Here is a 15,411-nt window from a genome sequence, read left to right on the forward strand (position 1 = left end):
GTTAAATCCGGGAGGGTCAGAGAAGGCCTCCCAGAAGAAGTGACATTGGGTTTCAGAAAGGCAGTTTCCTTGAGAGAATATTTTGAGTCAGCAGCCACTGGCCCGTGAACAAGGGAGGGGGGTGTGTTCTGGCTGCTCAGCTCCCAGAATAACCCGGCTCTGAGGGCGGACGGCCGGGCAAGCTCCCGGAGCCGCCACTCTGCCTTTCCTGGCCCGCTTCTGGCGACCTCCCTCGGAGCAGTCCTTGCCGTGCCCAGGGCCCCCAGGTGGCAAGAGGGCCTGGAGGCGGGATGCCCCAACCAGAGCTCCCCTGGGCGGGGGCGCCGGGCAGTCAGAGCGGCGGCACACAGGCCTCTGAGCTGTCCCCATGGGACCTGTCAAGTTCGCATTTCAGCTTCTGGACCAGCTTGACTGCCGAGGCCGAAAAGGACGTGCTCCAGAGCCCTGGCCCTCCCCGCTCCTGCCTCTGGGTCTGGCTCCCGGTCTCCAGGTTTCAGTCTCTGTGTCTCTGCTTCAGCTCCTCTGGCTCTTTTTCTCTCCGTCTCTCTCTCCCTCTTTCTCTCTCTCTCCCTCCCCCTCAACGTCTCACTTTATCTCTTTTGAAGTCTGCCTCTGTTTCTCTCTCTCCCTCCTCCACCTCCTTCCTCCCTCCCTCCCCCAGCCTCTCAAGTTCCTCTCGGCCTTGCAGCTTCTCTCTCTCCCCTTTCTTCTCCTCCGTCCCTACCCCTTCCTCTCCCTCCAGTGGGAGGCATTCTCTCTCTCCCCTTTCTTCTCCTCCGTCCCTACCCCTTCCTCTCCCTCCAGTGGGAGGCATTCTAGAACACACACACACACACACACACACAAGCACACATGCACACACACACGCACACACATGCACACACTCTCTGAGACCTTTTGACACCAGAGCCCAGACTCCAGCGCCCACAGCCTCCCGCACTGGCTGAGCCTGGCCCAGAACGCAGGGATGAGGGCAGGGTCAGCCACAGGGCTGGAGGTTGAGGCTAATGGAGGCGGTGGGGAGACGGAAGCCCCATCCTGCTGTCTGTCTGCCGGTCTTCCCTCACTCCCGTGCTCAGAGCTGGGGGCCAGGCGAGGTTCCTGAGCTGTTTCCTCCCCTCTGTGCAGCTGCTGGGCTGCCCGGGCTGCGGATCGGGTCATTGGGCCCATTCAGCAGAATTATAAATAGCAGCTTGTGCCCAGCCTGGCCCATAGATCAACCACGGCCGCCACGGGGCCTTCAGGCCCCCGTCCTCCACCTCTCCAGCCATCCCTCGGAGGCAAGACCCACCCCTCCCCCGTGCCACCAGCGGGTCCCCAGGTCAGTGGCTGATGTGCCGTCGCCATGGCAACCTGCGTGTCCCCGTCCAGCCAGGCTCAGGTTGCGGGAGGTGGGGGTGTGGGCAACGGAGGGAGAGGTCCAGTGGCCTGGTCACTGCTCTGTGCTGGGGCTTGCGGGCTCTCTTGGGGGCTGGGGAGGCATCCTGTTCCCCAGAAATCTCACCTTGCTGAGGGGTGGGGGGCAGGATGTCTGACACCTGAAGGCCTGGCAGAGGGACGCCGCCCCCGGCCACTGCCAGTAAACTGGGCACAGTGGGTCAGCCTAGGCCTTGAAGCCAGAGAGATGTCAGTTCAAATCCTGCATCCCCACTTGCTACTTAGGTCACCTTGGGACCACCTCTTAGGGCTCTGAGCTCAGCATCCTCAGTGTTGAGACACGAAGAGTGATGCTCCTGCCCCCAGGGTTGCTGAAGGCATCAGAGACCAGCTGGGGGCTGGCCCGTCAGTCTCTTCCATGCTCTTCTCAGTCCCTGAGCACAGTAAGGGGTCAGGGGGAAGCTCCCAGACTTCAGGGGCACACTGACTTCCTATCCGGCCTCTGCTGTTCACCGGCCGGATGATCTCAGGTAGGTTGCAGAATCTCTCTGAGCCTCAGTTTCCCCATCTATAAAATGGGTGTGAAAACTACATCTACAGCTCGCCCTGTTGTTTTGAGGATGAGTTGAGCCGAGGTGGGAGGAACCACTGGCACAGTGCTGCGCGCATCGCCAGCCCCCTGCACAGGGCGGCTGTGCTTGCCACCACCTTCTGAGCTGTCACTTCCGTTCCAGGCTTCTTGGCAGAGAGGACCCTGCCTTCATCACTGACTCACTGGTCACTTCAGACAACTCCCTTTCCCTCCCAGGTCTCGGTCTCCCCACCTGCAAAATGACCGCAAGACCACTCTGGCCCTGCCAGGGTCTGAGATCTGTGTATCTCAAGAATCCCCACCGGGCTGGGCTGCATCTAATATTATATCCTGGCGTCCTCACCCTGGCCCTGTCCTTGGCTCCCGAAACCTGAGCTGTGTGGTTGCCTGGCAACCGAGGCTTGAGCTGGGGAGGCTTGAGTGTCAGGGTGTCCAGCTGCAGCCCCCTCCCTGGGGCCAGAGGCCCCGCACTGTGCAGCCAGGGAGCCGGAGGGCTCAGGCCAGGGGCTCTTGCCTGGACCAGCCCAGGAGGGGCCTCTGCTCCTTGCGTACCTGCCCAGGCCCAGGCTGTCTCAGAGCCCACCTTCTCAGGGCGAAAGGGGCCATCTGCCTGGGATATTTTTATAGGTGGGGCACGTGGTCAGGCTCAGAGAGAAAGAAATTGGAACCTCATTGAGCTGCTAACTGATACAGCACTGTCACCGTCACCCTCTTCCTGGAGGCCTGCAGCCCACCTTTGCCCCAAAGCAGGGAGAATTCCCAACCCTCCCCTACCGATACCTCAGGAGGCCTGGTGCCCCTGGAGCTCCCCGGGGCACTTTGCGCTGCCAGAGATAACAAATCCGGTCCCTCTTATGTTTCCTGAGCCTCTTTGCACGACCCTCCCGCATCTGCATTCGTCCACCCTGGGAATACTGCACTGAGCGTCCAGCCCAGCTCTGTGGGGTTCTGCCTGAGTGACCTCAGCAGGTGACTTAACTTCTCTTTGCCTCTGTTTTCTTTTCTGCAAAATGGGGCTAATAAGAACTCCTGCCCTGGAGAGTTGTGATGTGGATCGAACGAGGTGACGGTGTAAAGTGCTTAGCACACAGCTCGGCACGTAGAAGACGCTCTGTGAAGGTCGGCCTGTCGCGCTCATTTGTATTAGATCCTTACAGCGTGCAGGCGCCGTGCCAGGCAGGGAGGGAACGACGCAAAGCTCTCTGAGAACAGGCCGTGTGGGGTTGCTCTCCATCCATGCTGCGTTGCACAGGTCCTAGCACCTCACAGGCCCACGGTGGAGTCTGCCAAAGGAGTGGAGGCGAGAGATGCACCGTTTCCCCTGAAATCCACTGCCGCTCAGGGAGCTGAGCTGAGGCATGGGCTGCAAACATCTTTTACAATTTCGGGTTTTCTTTAGAATCTATTTCGTCTGTATCATCGGCAAAGTGACCAAAGCGGGTTTGAAATCTCTTTGGAGATTTTTCCATCGCTGGCCTGTGTTTGGGGTGGGGCGGGGCAGGCGGGGCCCAGGGTAATTCAGGTCGGCTCGGAGAGCAGGGCAGACAGCCAGTGGTGGGTGGGGGTCCGGCGCTTACAGGAACCCGAGAGCGAGTGCCTCCTCACATTCTACATCCTCAGTGCCTACTTGCCTCTCCCTAGTCCCAGCACTGTCTCTGAGTGACCTGTGTCAAGCAAGTCACTTACCCTCCTTAAGCCTCCGTCCCGTCGTCTTTAAATGGACACCCTGCTCCATCTGCCCCAGAGTCACAGATGAGACACGGCAGGTTGTGCTGTGAAGAACTCATGCCAGCAGCAGCCTTTGTTTATCAGAAGATAGCGATGCGGTCCATGGAAGAGGGCTGGGCTGGTGGCCGTGCCTCCCCAGGGCCTCCCATTCGTCAGCAAAGCCGCGTTGGGTGGCCGCCAGCCCTCTGGCTGGGGAGCCATTTCTAGCAGCAGGTGATGCGGCCTGGCTGATGGCTCCAAGATTTCACCCTTGACTTCTTCCAAACACAGGAAGGGGCTGCCATCTGCTTTCCGCCCCTCACACACAGCCTGCCAGGTCGGCCAGAACCCCACCTCACACCTGTCAGCAGTGTGGGGGAGAAGAGTCCCACTGGGGGTTTCCTCAGTGGATGCTAGAGCCGGCGATAGCCCGGGGACCTCCTCCCGCCCAGGCCACTGCGGCGCCAGACGCTGCTCCTCAGCCTCAGGGAAGAGGAGCAGGGCCACCCGGCTTTCTCTCTCCCTGAGAACAGCACATTTCACTCCAGTGCGGTCCCCGCCACAGGGCAGCTCCATCTGTGCCGGTTCCAGGTCCCGGAATCTGTTGAGTGCCCAGGTCAAGAGCATAGCTTTGGGACTCAGACCCTAAGGCAGACCCTAATGTGACCTTGACCAGTCATCCCGCTGTCTGAACCTCAGCTTCCTCGTCTGTACAGTGAAGAGAATAAGATTATCTCCCTCGGGGGCTGTCGTAGGTATGAGCAGGACCATGCAGGGCAAAGCTGAATATGGGAACAGCACTTGGTCAGAATAACACTTAGCTGCTCTTACGATTGTTTTTGTGACCATCGCTACTCCAATGCTGTTATAACCGCGGCTGCCTCCGTGCCAGCAATGAGAGCTTGTTTCCTCTGGTTCAGCCACAGCGTCCATCATTCCCGGAGCTCAGTGCTGGGTATGCAGTGGGTACCACTGCATGCTCTCTGCCTTGGTATTCAAACGCAAGCGCTTGTTAAAGAAATGGATGAGTCCATGACCCATGCAATTCTGTCCTCTCTCGGTTTCTGGAGTCGAGCTACATAATCCTGCAGCCGCTTTTCCACATGTCCACTCTGCAAGCTCTGTTAGGCACCAACTGTGTCTTCCAGTTGCACTGGGGACCCAGGGATGGATGGAGTCCCATGCCCTCAAGGGCACAAAGATTTAAGCCCTTTGAGGGATCACTTGACTCTGCTTGGAGAGTGGGGTCAGCATGGGGTTCACTGAGGAGGGGCCTTCTGAGCTGGGCCCTGCAGGATGAATAGGAGTCTACCAGGCCGAGAAGCAGAAAGGAGGGAACAGCTTGTGCTAAAAAGCATGGCAGGTGGTCCACAAGGCAGTTCTGCATTGATTTTTTATTACTAAAACAAGAAATTTTCCCCCCATTGATGTCTCAGTTTCCAGAAGATAACTCTGGCCGGTCCCAGGGCATGTACATGCCCATCGGGGTGGGGGTGCCATGAGCCAGAGAGGCCCCCTTCCCTGGGCCTTGATCCGCTGTCCAAAACTTATCACAAGTCAACATGTGAAAGTCTCTTAGAAACCATCTGGTCTGACCTCATTTTACAGATGGGGAAACTGAGGCCCAAAGAGGGAAGGCAGAGGAGTGAGGACAGCTAACAGTGGACCTCCTAGCCAGGCTTGCCCCAGGCCTACTCACTCATGGTTGGGGGTGACCAGCTCTGAAGCTGTATGTTCTGTGCATGATCTTGAGCCCCCAGGTCACCCACCCGCTGGAGGAGTCACTCTCTGTGGGACCTACCACAGGCCCCTGAATCTTTCTAACCTTAGTTTCCTTATTTATGAAAGAGAAAAGACCAGTGGGGCTCTTTGTGAACTTCAAACTGAAAAGCATTCTGTGAACACTCTTAAAAAGTGCCGTTTGTCGTTGCTGTCATTTTGTCCTGGCTGAGCCCCGGTGGCAGCGTTCCCTGAGAACTAAAGGCCACCCTGCAGACAGCCCCAGAGACAGTGACAAAGCGTCGGCTGCTGGTCAGCCTCCTGTGCTCTTTCTGGAGCCCTTGTGGGCGGCCCCCTCTTGGTACCCACCTACCTCTCAAACTGGGAGCCTGAGGTAGTCTCAAGATAGTAATAAAACCCTTCACTGTGACCCATTGCTTTCTCACACCCCCCTACACACAGTCTAGAGTTGTATTTCCGAAATACCCACACTTTTTGCACACCTCAACACGTCCCCCCTCAGACATGCTCGGGCAGGCTCACACACACCCTGTATGCAAGCACACATGTGCTCCAGCAAAGCCACGCATCTGTACATGCACACCTGGTTGCACAGCCGTGCACACATTCTGCGCTGCCCTGGCACACACACACATCTATGCACTCACGGATGTGAACCTCCAGTGGAAAAGGGAGCAGGCATATTCTGCATGAGTCAGAAAAGGCCCATTAACTATGAAATAATAAAAATAGTTAGCAAGAAGGAAATTTCAGCTCAACCTAAAGAACTTTGTAACCACCAGCATTGACACAGATCATCATGGAAGGAGGGAGTGAACCCCCTGTCAAGGGAGGCATGCAAGCACAAGCTGGACTTTATACAGGTGCTGTGAAGGGGCTTGGGCATCACAGGGATTTTTACCTCTGGTCTCTGGATTCAAGTGAGCTTGGGGAGTCAGGGCCTCTTCTGGCTTTCCTGTCAAGCTTTGCAAACCCTGGTGTCCCTTTGGTGGCCCTGCCTAGACCCGCATTATCTTCCCAACAACCCTGTAAGGTAGGAACGATTATTATCTCTATTCGAGAGATGTGACAGCGGAGGCCAGAGAGCCGCCTGGATTGGCCCACGGCCGCTCGGTGACGGCGGAGCAAGCGTTCCTGCCCAGATCGCTCTGACCCTAAGCCTAGACAAAGCCGTGCTGGCCCTGCTTGAGTTGCGAATCAAATGGAAAGTGTGTAAGAATCCACAGAAGTAAGAAACTTCTGGGAGTGGGAGGAAATTCCCGAGAGGGGATGGCACTCGGGGTTGTAATCTAGGGACCCAGCGATGGGGTGGAACTCAACAGGCAGGGAAAGGGGCTTGCCAGGGAGGGGTCCCAGCCATATACATATGGAGGGGGGCTGCTGGAGGGCCCCGATGATGGGGGTAGAGGGGAGCCAGGCTGCACACACCTGCTGCGGCCTCGCTCACTTTCATTTCGGGGCTTGGAGCCTCCGGGGAAGGCTGTGGCTCTGCACAGCTTCAGCGAGGCTGGGGTCCCCTGGGCCTGCGTCCCCCGGGAGGCTGCCTTCGCATCTGTCCCTGTGCAGATGGCTGGTGAGCGTAGCTAGCGGCCCCCGCCCCCACCCGCACCCCCTTCTGTCGCCGGGACTTGGCTGCTCTGGGGAGGGGAGCGTGGTGCGGCATTATTTTTAGAAGTGGCACCGTCTGTTCAAGGTGCCGGTAGATTCTGTTCATCTCCGCAGTGGCCGGGACAGCCATGCCAAGTCAGGGGGAGAGCTGCAGCGCTGACTGGCTGGGATGACCACTGATCAGCATGCCAGCCTGCTGGATGGGGCACTGAAGAGACTCTCGGCCCCACAGGACATGGGCTTCTGGGATCTGGGGCTGGGACTGCCAATGGGGTGGCTCCAGGGCCAAGGCGGCCAACGCATAGGACAAGCTCAGCATGGGGGGCGTCCTGTGCTGAGACATCTTCCCACCAGACCCCGAACGCTTCAGTGTGTCCCACCATCTGAGCTGCCACCTCCTAGGGCTTCTGAGTCACCTCGGGAGGGACTTGGGCTGGTGATGAAAGCGGGGGCTCTGATAGCAGACTGCCTGGCTTCAGATCCAACAGCTACGTGACCCTGGGCAACCTCTTAACCTGGTGAAGCCTCCGTCCGCTTGTCTGCACATGGGGTGCCATAGCAGCTCCTTCACGGGGTCCAGGTGCAGGTTTGCCGATGTGATGCCTGTGAGGCTGTGGCCCGCCACCTGGGTGCATTCGACATCAGCTCCTCTACCGTCTGGCTGACCAGTTTCCTCTTTTCTGATGCAGACTGCACCCTAAGATTCACTGTCCCCAGTGTCCTTCCATACTCAGATTGCTTTCTCAGTCATGGAACCAACATTGGCGGAGGTCTGTCCTGTGCTGGGGGCCTGGGGAGGCCCTGTCCTCAGGGAGTTCATGGTCAAGGGGGAGGCAGGCTAACAAAACCCACCCTGAGACTGAGGGTGGAGCTGCACAGTCGAGGAGTGAGCCGCACGGGCTGGGCTGGCAGTGGAGAGGACTTGAAATTTGGAGCAGGGGACCTGGAGAAGTTGGCTTCGGGTCCAGGCCTTGGAGAGGAATGTGTTGATAAACGGAAAAGCAGGTGTAGACAGTCCTGGATAGAGGGAACAGAGTTTGCAAAGGGTGAGAGGTGAGAGCCTGCATTAGTTGTTTGGGAAATGCTAGAAATTCTCTTAGACCAGAGCCCAGGGAAGCTGGCTCCATGCCAGTCAGGCAGGATCCTGGATGCCATGGTCATGAATATGTTTGTTTTAAATAGGCACCAGGGAGCCAGCGACGGTTTTTAATCCAGAGAGTGCCATGCTCACACCTGAGAGGCAGCAAAATATGGTGGTTTTAGAGTCAGACAGATCCCAGTTTACTCCCAGCTTTGCCACTGGTTATCTGTGTGACCTTGGGCATGATGTTACTTCACCTCTCGGAGCCTCGGTTTCCTCATCTGTACAATAGACATAATAATGCCTACCTCATGGGGTTGTTCTAGGATAAGGTATGTTCAGAGCCTAACACCGTTCCTGACACATGGAGGCCACTCAGTAAGTGGGAGTCACCATTAGCATCACTTTGGGGACAGTGAAGTAGGGGAGGTTGTGGATGAGGAACCTGAACTACAGTCAATAGCCCAGGGAGGCGAGGAAGAGGAGGGAGCCTGAGCCCTTACTGCACTCTTCCCTGGGTCTGGGTACCTGATTGGACGGGAAGAAGGGAACAGAGTCAAGGGTGACCCTGATAGACCTACTCTGAGGACCTGGGAGGGTGCATTAGATGCCATAAGTGACAGGGGTCACAGAAGGATGGGGACATTTGAGGGAGTCTGAGGCCTGGAGGACCTTCAGAGGGGACACTGGGCAGTCAGGGGAGGGTTGGCTCTAGAGCTTGGAGAAAGGGGCAGAGTGGAAATGTCTGGAAACCATCCATGTTAGGATGAGAGTTGATGCCAGATGGGTGACATTGCCCAGGGCATTAAGAAGGTCAAGGAAGGACCATGGGAAAAGCCTACAGTTGACCCCAAACCAAGAAGCCATGCAGATCCCTGGAAAGACATGGCCAGAGAAGTCCCAGGAGCGTGAGAAGTAGGGGTGAGGGGTGGTCAGCCATAGGCAAGAGCTTGAAGACTGAGAAGGGCCCTGGTGTCAGCCGGTAGGAGATGTCCCCAGAAACCACCCAAGAGCCTGGCCTAGCAGGAAGTGGCATTTGGATGGTCAGGGACAGGGAGCCAGAGGTGATTTTGAGCCAGAGGTTGGGAAGGATTCTAGAACCCAGAACCAGGAGAGTTTTGGCTACAAGAGGAAGAGAGCCAAAAGAAGGGCTGGAATGGGAGCCCCAAAGCTCTTGGGCAGTGGTTCTGCTTGTTTAAAATTCCCAGCCCCCATCACCCAAGCCTGATTCGTCTCGGGAGGCTTGGGGCTGAGGATCTGCATTTCAACCAGCCGCCAAGCGATGCCAGCACAGGTGGCCCTCGGGGAACCACACTTTGAGCAGCCCTGCCCTGGGGTCCCTGAGCTCCACCCAGAGAAGCCTTTATCAGGAGAGGACAGAGAGGAAACATTGGCCGCAGGGGAGGCTGCAGGCCAGGTACAGACCTCTACTCACTCTCCTGCCCTTAGCTCCGCCTCTGGTCTCCTGGCCTTTTGATTCACCTCCTTCAAGTCTGATGCCAAGGTGGTGGCATGACAGACATGTCTGGCTTCCCACTAGAGAGACTCCAGGGGAGAGAACCAGGGCTCGGGCATGGAAGGCAGTGAGTGCACAGGCACCAAACCAGCGACAGCTCTGCTCTCGCCCAGGAGACTGGCCACAGTAGTGAGAAATAGAATCTAAAAAACACCCTCCCACATACATACACCAACCCGGGCCGGTGCCTGCGTCATTCTGACTCCCCTCCTCTCTCAAATCCAGGAGTTCTGCTTTTCTGCTTTTTTTCCTCCCTCTCCGTATAGTTTTGTCTCCTGTCCTCTGCATTCTCAGGCCATGCAGAATGACTTTCCCCCACACCTTAGCTTCCTGCTTCTCTGGTCTGGACCCCAAAGGACTCACTCAGCTATTCAAAAGTAATCTCCCAACTTAGACTCATCCCCTGGCATGTCTGTAGATGAATATTCCTCCTCCACTCTGTGGAGGAAAGAATTTTAAAAATTCAGACTGAGATGCCACCACTTAAATGTGGTCCTGGCAGGAACCAGAGGGAAAGGACCACGCACAATGCAAAAGAATGGATCACTGATGGTGGGATTTCTGGCGTTGATGACAGATGGCACTGATGGGCCCGGTGGGTCTTCTGTGTATGCACATGAGTGTCCATGAATGGCCTTTTATGTAGTGTCATTTTGTTGGCTCAGGCCTGCTGACTGGGACACCTCACTGCCAGAGAACCAGGCTTTGAGTGTCGGTACCAAATATCTGGGGTCAGCTTCCCATGCCTGCTCACAGAGCTCATGGAAAAGGCCCTGTGCCCTCCCCACTCCACCCACACTCAACTCCTCAGGGTCTGCAACTCCATGCTCCGTCAGTCAGCACTACCGTACTGGAAAGCTCCTAGGGCACTTAGAAGCCTTTGCTCTACGTCAGCACCAAAGCACATGGACAGCTCCTTGGCACGCAGTCCTTAAAGCCCACCCCACATCCCCAGTCAGCACTGTGGCCTTGGGGACAGCTCCCAGTGGAGATGGTTCCTCTGTGCCCGCTTCTTTGTCCTCCCCAGGGGGGCTGTCAGTCAGCACCTGACTACGTGGACAGTGCTCGCTCCAGCCCCTGCTGATGAGCCTGCAGGGGAGAGGGACACCTACAGGTATCAGGTTCCCTGACCTCAGCTACCCAATCCCTCTCCAGCACCCACCTCCATCCGTCCATCAGCACTTCATCCCCAGAGACAACACTCTGGGCCCCAACCCTCCACGGTCAGAGGTGAAGCCTGAGGACTCACCAACCAGCCAGTGACCTGTCGTGTGTGATCAGAGCACTGACACAGCCGAACCCTGTGCTTCACTATAGAAACTAGGAAAAAAGGCAGGAGTCTGGTCTGGTGGAGAGAGGGATGTGAGTGAGCCTGGGGGGGGCCTTAAGAGTGTCTGTGTGTGTGTTTGATCACTAGCTGATCAGAATTCACCTGCTGCCCTTGACATTTGCTACCCGCCCTCCTTGGGCCTCTGCATGGCAGCTTCTGCCCTCCTAGATTTGTACGCTCTGTGCTTCTTGTTTACAAATCTTCCCTTTAAAAAATCTTTGAGAGTTTTCTGCCAACCCCAACCAAAGGACATTACACTATCACTGCACTCTGTTTTCTCCCTCTGTAAAACAGGGGTGCTGGCAGTACCTGTGTTATGGGGTTGTTGTGAAGGATTAAATGAGATAACAAGCATAAAGTGTGTAAAATGGTGCTTGACACATAGTAGGTGTGATCAAAGTGTTGCTGTTATCATCATTTTTTGTCTTTTTTTCAGGCCTCTGCTTGTAATCCTTGGGGACAGAGCAGGGGGTAAAGAGAAGGAGGCAGATGAAGACAAGAGGGGACAGCGTCCCCATAGTCAGTCAGGATCTGGAGGCTGGGGACAGCCAGGACTGCAGAGAGGGCCCCAGGAAGTTCAGTGCCGCTGTCAGAAGAGTTGGACAGGGCTAGAGCTGAGGCTCGGGACGTGTTCAAGGCATTTGGCTGAAACCAGAGAACAATGTCCAGAGAGGCTGGTCCAGGCAAAGCCACCGTCCCCAGCCTTCTCAGTGCATGTCCCCTCTCTTGAAGCCCAAAGCAAAGTCTGCCCCAACACTTTTTTGCCTCAACTAGGCTTTCTTGCCTCCATCTTCTGGTGACTTTACTGTTTGGGCTTCATGAGAAAACTGTCAAGGATTTTCTTAAGAAAAGATTTCTAAGCAAGGAGCACATAAAGTGTCTTGGAAGGCATACAGTGCCTTGCAGAGGCCAGAGGGAGGGCAGCGGATGTCATAGGCAGCAGGTGAATTTTGATTAGCTGTGACTCCCCAGTTCCAGGGCCACTTCTCCTTTCTTCAGCCTCCAGCCAAGCAGAGCTTGGCATCAATCAGAAGAGCTGCTCCTGCTGGGGACAACAGGGCAGCATGGAGGCCCAGGGAAAAGCATGTGTCCCAAGAAGCAAGTATCAGGTGATGGGAGCCTCCTTGAGGATGGCTCTGAAATGCCCTTTGAGACTGAGTATCTGTCCAACGCCCCCCCTCCCCCATCACTTTACAGAGGAGGAAACAGAAGCACAGAGGAGAAGGCCCTGGTGCAAGGCCGTACTGCAAACCGGCGGAAGGCAGTGGGACGCAGAGGAGAGGCAGAGGCTGTACACCCCAGCAGGCGTATTTAAACTATGCCAAGTCCGGTCTGTATTTCCTTGGCCATCTGTAACCTCTCTGAGCCCCAGCTTCCTCTCCTGTAAGGCAGAGACAGTGAAACCACACAGCCCATGGAAGCATTTGCTAAGCAGTCTCTGTTAATAGTAGTGGTCAAGCCAAGATCAGGACCCAACGAATCTGGTTTCCAGTGCCATTGGTTACATCCTACCAAAATCTGAAGCAAAAGTTGTGCAGGAATCACCCAACTCAGCCTGCAGAGCCTGACCATGGGGCTATTGGATGCTTTTGTGGCAGAGTGAGCAGACTTTAAATAGTGGGAAGGAGGATCTGAGCACCTCCTTTGCTCTCTTCAAAATCCCAATGCTCGGGGGCAGGGCCTGAGATGCACCTCCTTAGGTTTATTCGATGGGTGAATGGATGCAAGGATGGAGAGATGGACAGATGGATGGACAGCTCATGGATGGATGGACAGACAGATGGATGAGTAGATGGATGGATAGACGGACAGCTGATAGATGTATGGATGGGTAGATGCATGGACAGATGGATGGATGGGTAGATGGGTGGACGGATGGGTGGATGGGTAGATGGGTGGATGGATGGGTGGATGGGTAGATGGGATGGATAGATGAGTGGACGGGTAGATGGGTGGACGGACGGATGAATGGATGGATGGATGGATGGGTGGGTGGATGGATGGATGGGTGGGTGGATGAGTGGGTATGTGAGGTGGCTGTAGGACCAGAAATGAGGGTTTTTTTACTATCATCTAACATTGGCAACTCCTCTGGGGAACAGGGGACAGTGGAGGGAGTTGACCCTGGTGGGAAGCTAAGGGCTGAACTTGCCGTCCCCCAGGCCAGGCAGGAGGGTGAGAAGCTCTGTGAGAAGCTCTGGGCCCTAATAGTGCACCCTCTGGCCCTGCTTCCACCATCCTTGCCTTCAAGGCTGATGTGTGGCTGTTTCTGCGGGATTTTTTTTTTCTTTTTAGATTTTCCTTTTCTGGTTAACAGGATAGTTTTCTAAAAATAGCACTAAATTTGCTTCTGAGGTATTCATTTTCAATTCCCTTCCTGCTTCCCCAGTCTCTCTCCTCAACTGTGAGAATGCAAAGCTGAGACTGTCATTGTCAGCTTTGATGCATACCCACACTCAGACACCGTGGGGCTTGCACACTCAGAGACACGTGTGGACACAGACATCTGTGGCTCACTCGCACTCACAGACACGTACTCATGCTCACATACTCTAGTCGATCTGCACAGCAAACATTGTCCTTCAGGGTCATCCACAGTAAGCTCCCATCTGCTGCCATGCCACAGGGACCCTCTGACATTCACACAAAAAGTCACTTACAGGCCCAACCCTACACTGGCATTTTCACACTCTTTCTGACTCAGGTGTGCCCCCAGACTATGGACTGGCTGTGCTTAACGTCCACTGTAACACGCTCACACTGATCTTGCACACTCACGTAGTCACTCCAGAGCCATCAGGCTCTCTCCTTCTCATGCACGCGCACACACACCCAGAACACTCCCTCCCCAGACGAGGCATCTAAGGCAGTGGCTACACCTCCCTGGGTGAGGCTGAGGGAGGAGCAGTTGTCCTCTGCCCCTGGCTGCCAGCTGAGCTCCCCCATTTCTCTGGGTTGGTGCCAAGCAGGAGGGTCCCCATCGCTGGGGCAGGGGCCCTACAGACAGGCCAGAGTTTGCATCCAGGAGAGGAAAGGAAATGTCCTGCCCATGGGAACTGGTCAGTCAGGACCAGAGCAGAGGGGAGGCCAGCCTTGCATGCGGTGCCAACAAGCCAGGAACCTCCCTCGCCTTCCGAGCAGGGCCAGGCCTTGCGGATTTGGCGCATTCGGCCTGCGTTCTGCATTAAGCATGGCGGCAGCGGAGAGGAGAGTCCAGCTGAGCAGAGGAGAGGCCGGGGAGTGAGTTAAGTTGTCCTCATAGGACAGTGCCCGTTCAGCAAGTTCCTCCTCTGTGCCAGGAACTGGGCTGAGCTCTGCCTCAGTGAGTCCTCACAAACCCCAGGAGGCCGGCTCCGCAGCTGGCTCTGTTTGAGGGGCAGGACACTGAGGCACAGGGAGGGCTTAGGAGCGATGCCCAAGCCACACAACCATCAAATGGCAGAGCCAGGCCTCATCACCCGGGGTCTCCAGACGTGGCCTGTGTCCCCGCATCTGTCACTGCTGCCAGGGATGATTCAAAGGAAAAGGTGACTTTAAAAATACTTATTAAGGTGGCGTTTAAATTCAGCACATCCTAAAACAGAAGGATTCGGCATCTGAAAGTTATTTTTAGCGCATAATTCATTTGCGATTGGCCCAGCTACCATCCTTCAGTTAGGATTTAAAAAGCGGTTAGTTTGGGGTTTTGGCTTTTTTTAATCCTTCCTTCGAAAGATAGATTCCTTCTATGTAAAATTAACTCCAGCAAAAAACATTGCTTGTCCTCTACCGGGGTCCCTCCTGGCGGAGGCTTTTTATTAAGGCGCCCCTAACCTGGTCTTGAGTCATTGAAATGTAACAATACAGAGTCATTTAAATGCTAATAAGATGAAACCGAAATTCATAAATTCAATGTTGTCAGAATGTTCCTCTGGATTCTGAAAGGCCTGGTGCGTCAGACCCTGAAGGGACTCCAGAGAACACTAGTCCGATCCCTTCTCTTTCCACGTGGGGAAACTGAGGCCCAAGGAGGAAAGGGGCTTGGTCAAGGTTACACAGCTGGAGCTTGGAAAACGGTGAGGTGCTTTTCGGTGTGCTCTGGCCTCAGTTGGCTGTGTGACCCCTAGAGCATTGCTCACCCTCTCTGGGCCCAGGACTGGCTACGTGCCCTGTCTAGGCCCATGTCTTAGTCAGCTCAGGCTGCTATAATAGAATACCGTAGACTGGGTGCCTTAAACAACACATATTTATTTCTCACAGTTCTGGAGGCTGGAAGTCCAAGATCAAGGTGCTGGCAGGTTGCATTCCTAGTGAGAGCCGCTTCCTGGCTCACAGGTGACCATCTTCTCGCGGGGTCCTCACACGGCCGAGAAAGATCATCTCGGGCATCTTTTTTATGAGAACCCTAATCCCATTCGTGGGCACTCCACCCTCATGACCTAACTGGCCCCCAGAGACCCCAGAGACCATCACGTCGGAGA

General features: G+C 55.5%; 1 protein-coding gene across 16 annotated transcripts in view; it reads left to right on the forward strand.

Moving 5' to 3' along the window:
* The window catches only part of ATP2B2 (ATPase plasma membrane Ca2+ transporting 2), a 351,445-nt gene that overhangs the window by 213,792 nt on the left and 122,242 nt on the right, over window positions 1-15,411 (forward strand). Inside the window, exon 1 of one of the 16 annotated variants that reach the window (XM_023619745.2) lies at window positions 1,202-1,321. The exons of the other annotated variants lie outside the window; for them this stretch is intronic. The gene's annotated coding sequence lies outside the window, so the exon portion shown is untranslated. Of the gene's footprint in view, window positions 1-1,201; window positions 1,322-15,411 lie in introns of those variants that run through there. 16 annotated transcript variants of the gene reach the window in all.

This window comes from Equus caballus, chromosome 16 (assembly GCF_041296265.1).
Source record: "Equus caballus isolate H_3958 breed thoroughbred chromosome 16, TB-T2T, whole genome shotgun sequence".
Taxonomy (NCBI): domain Eukaryota; kingdom Metazoa; phylum Chordata; class Mammalia; order Perissodactyla; family Equidae; genus Equus; species Equus caballus.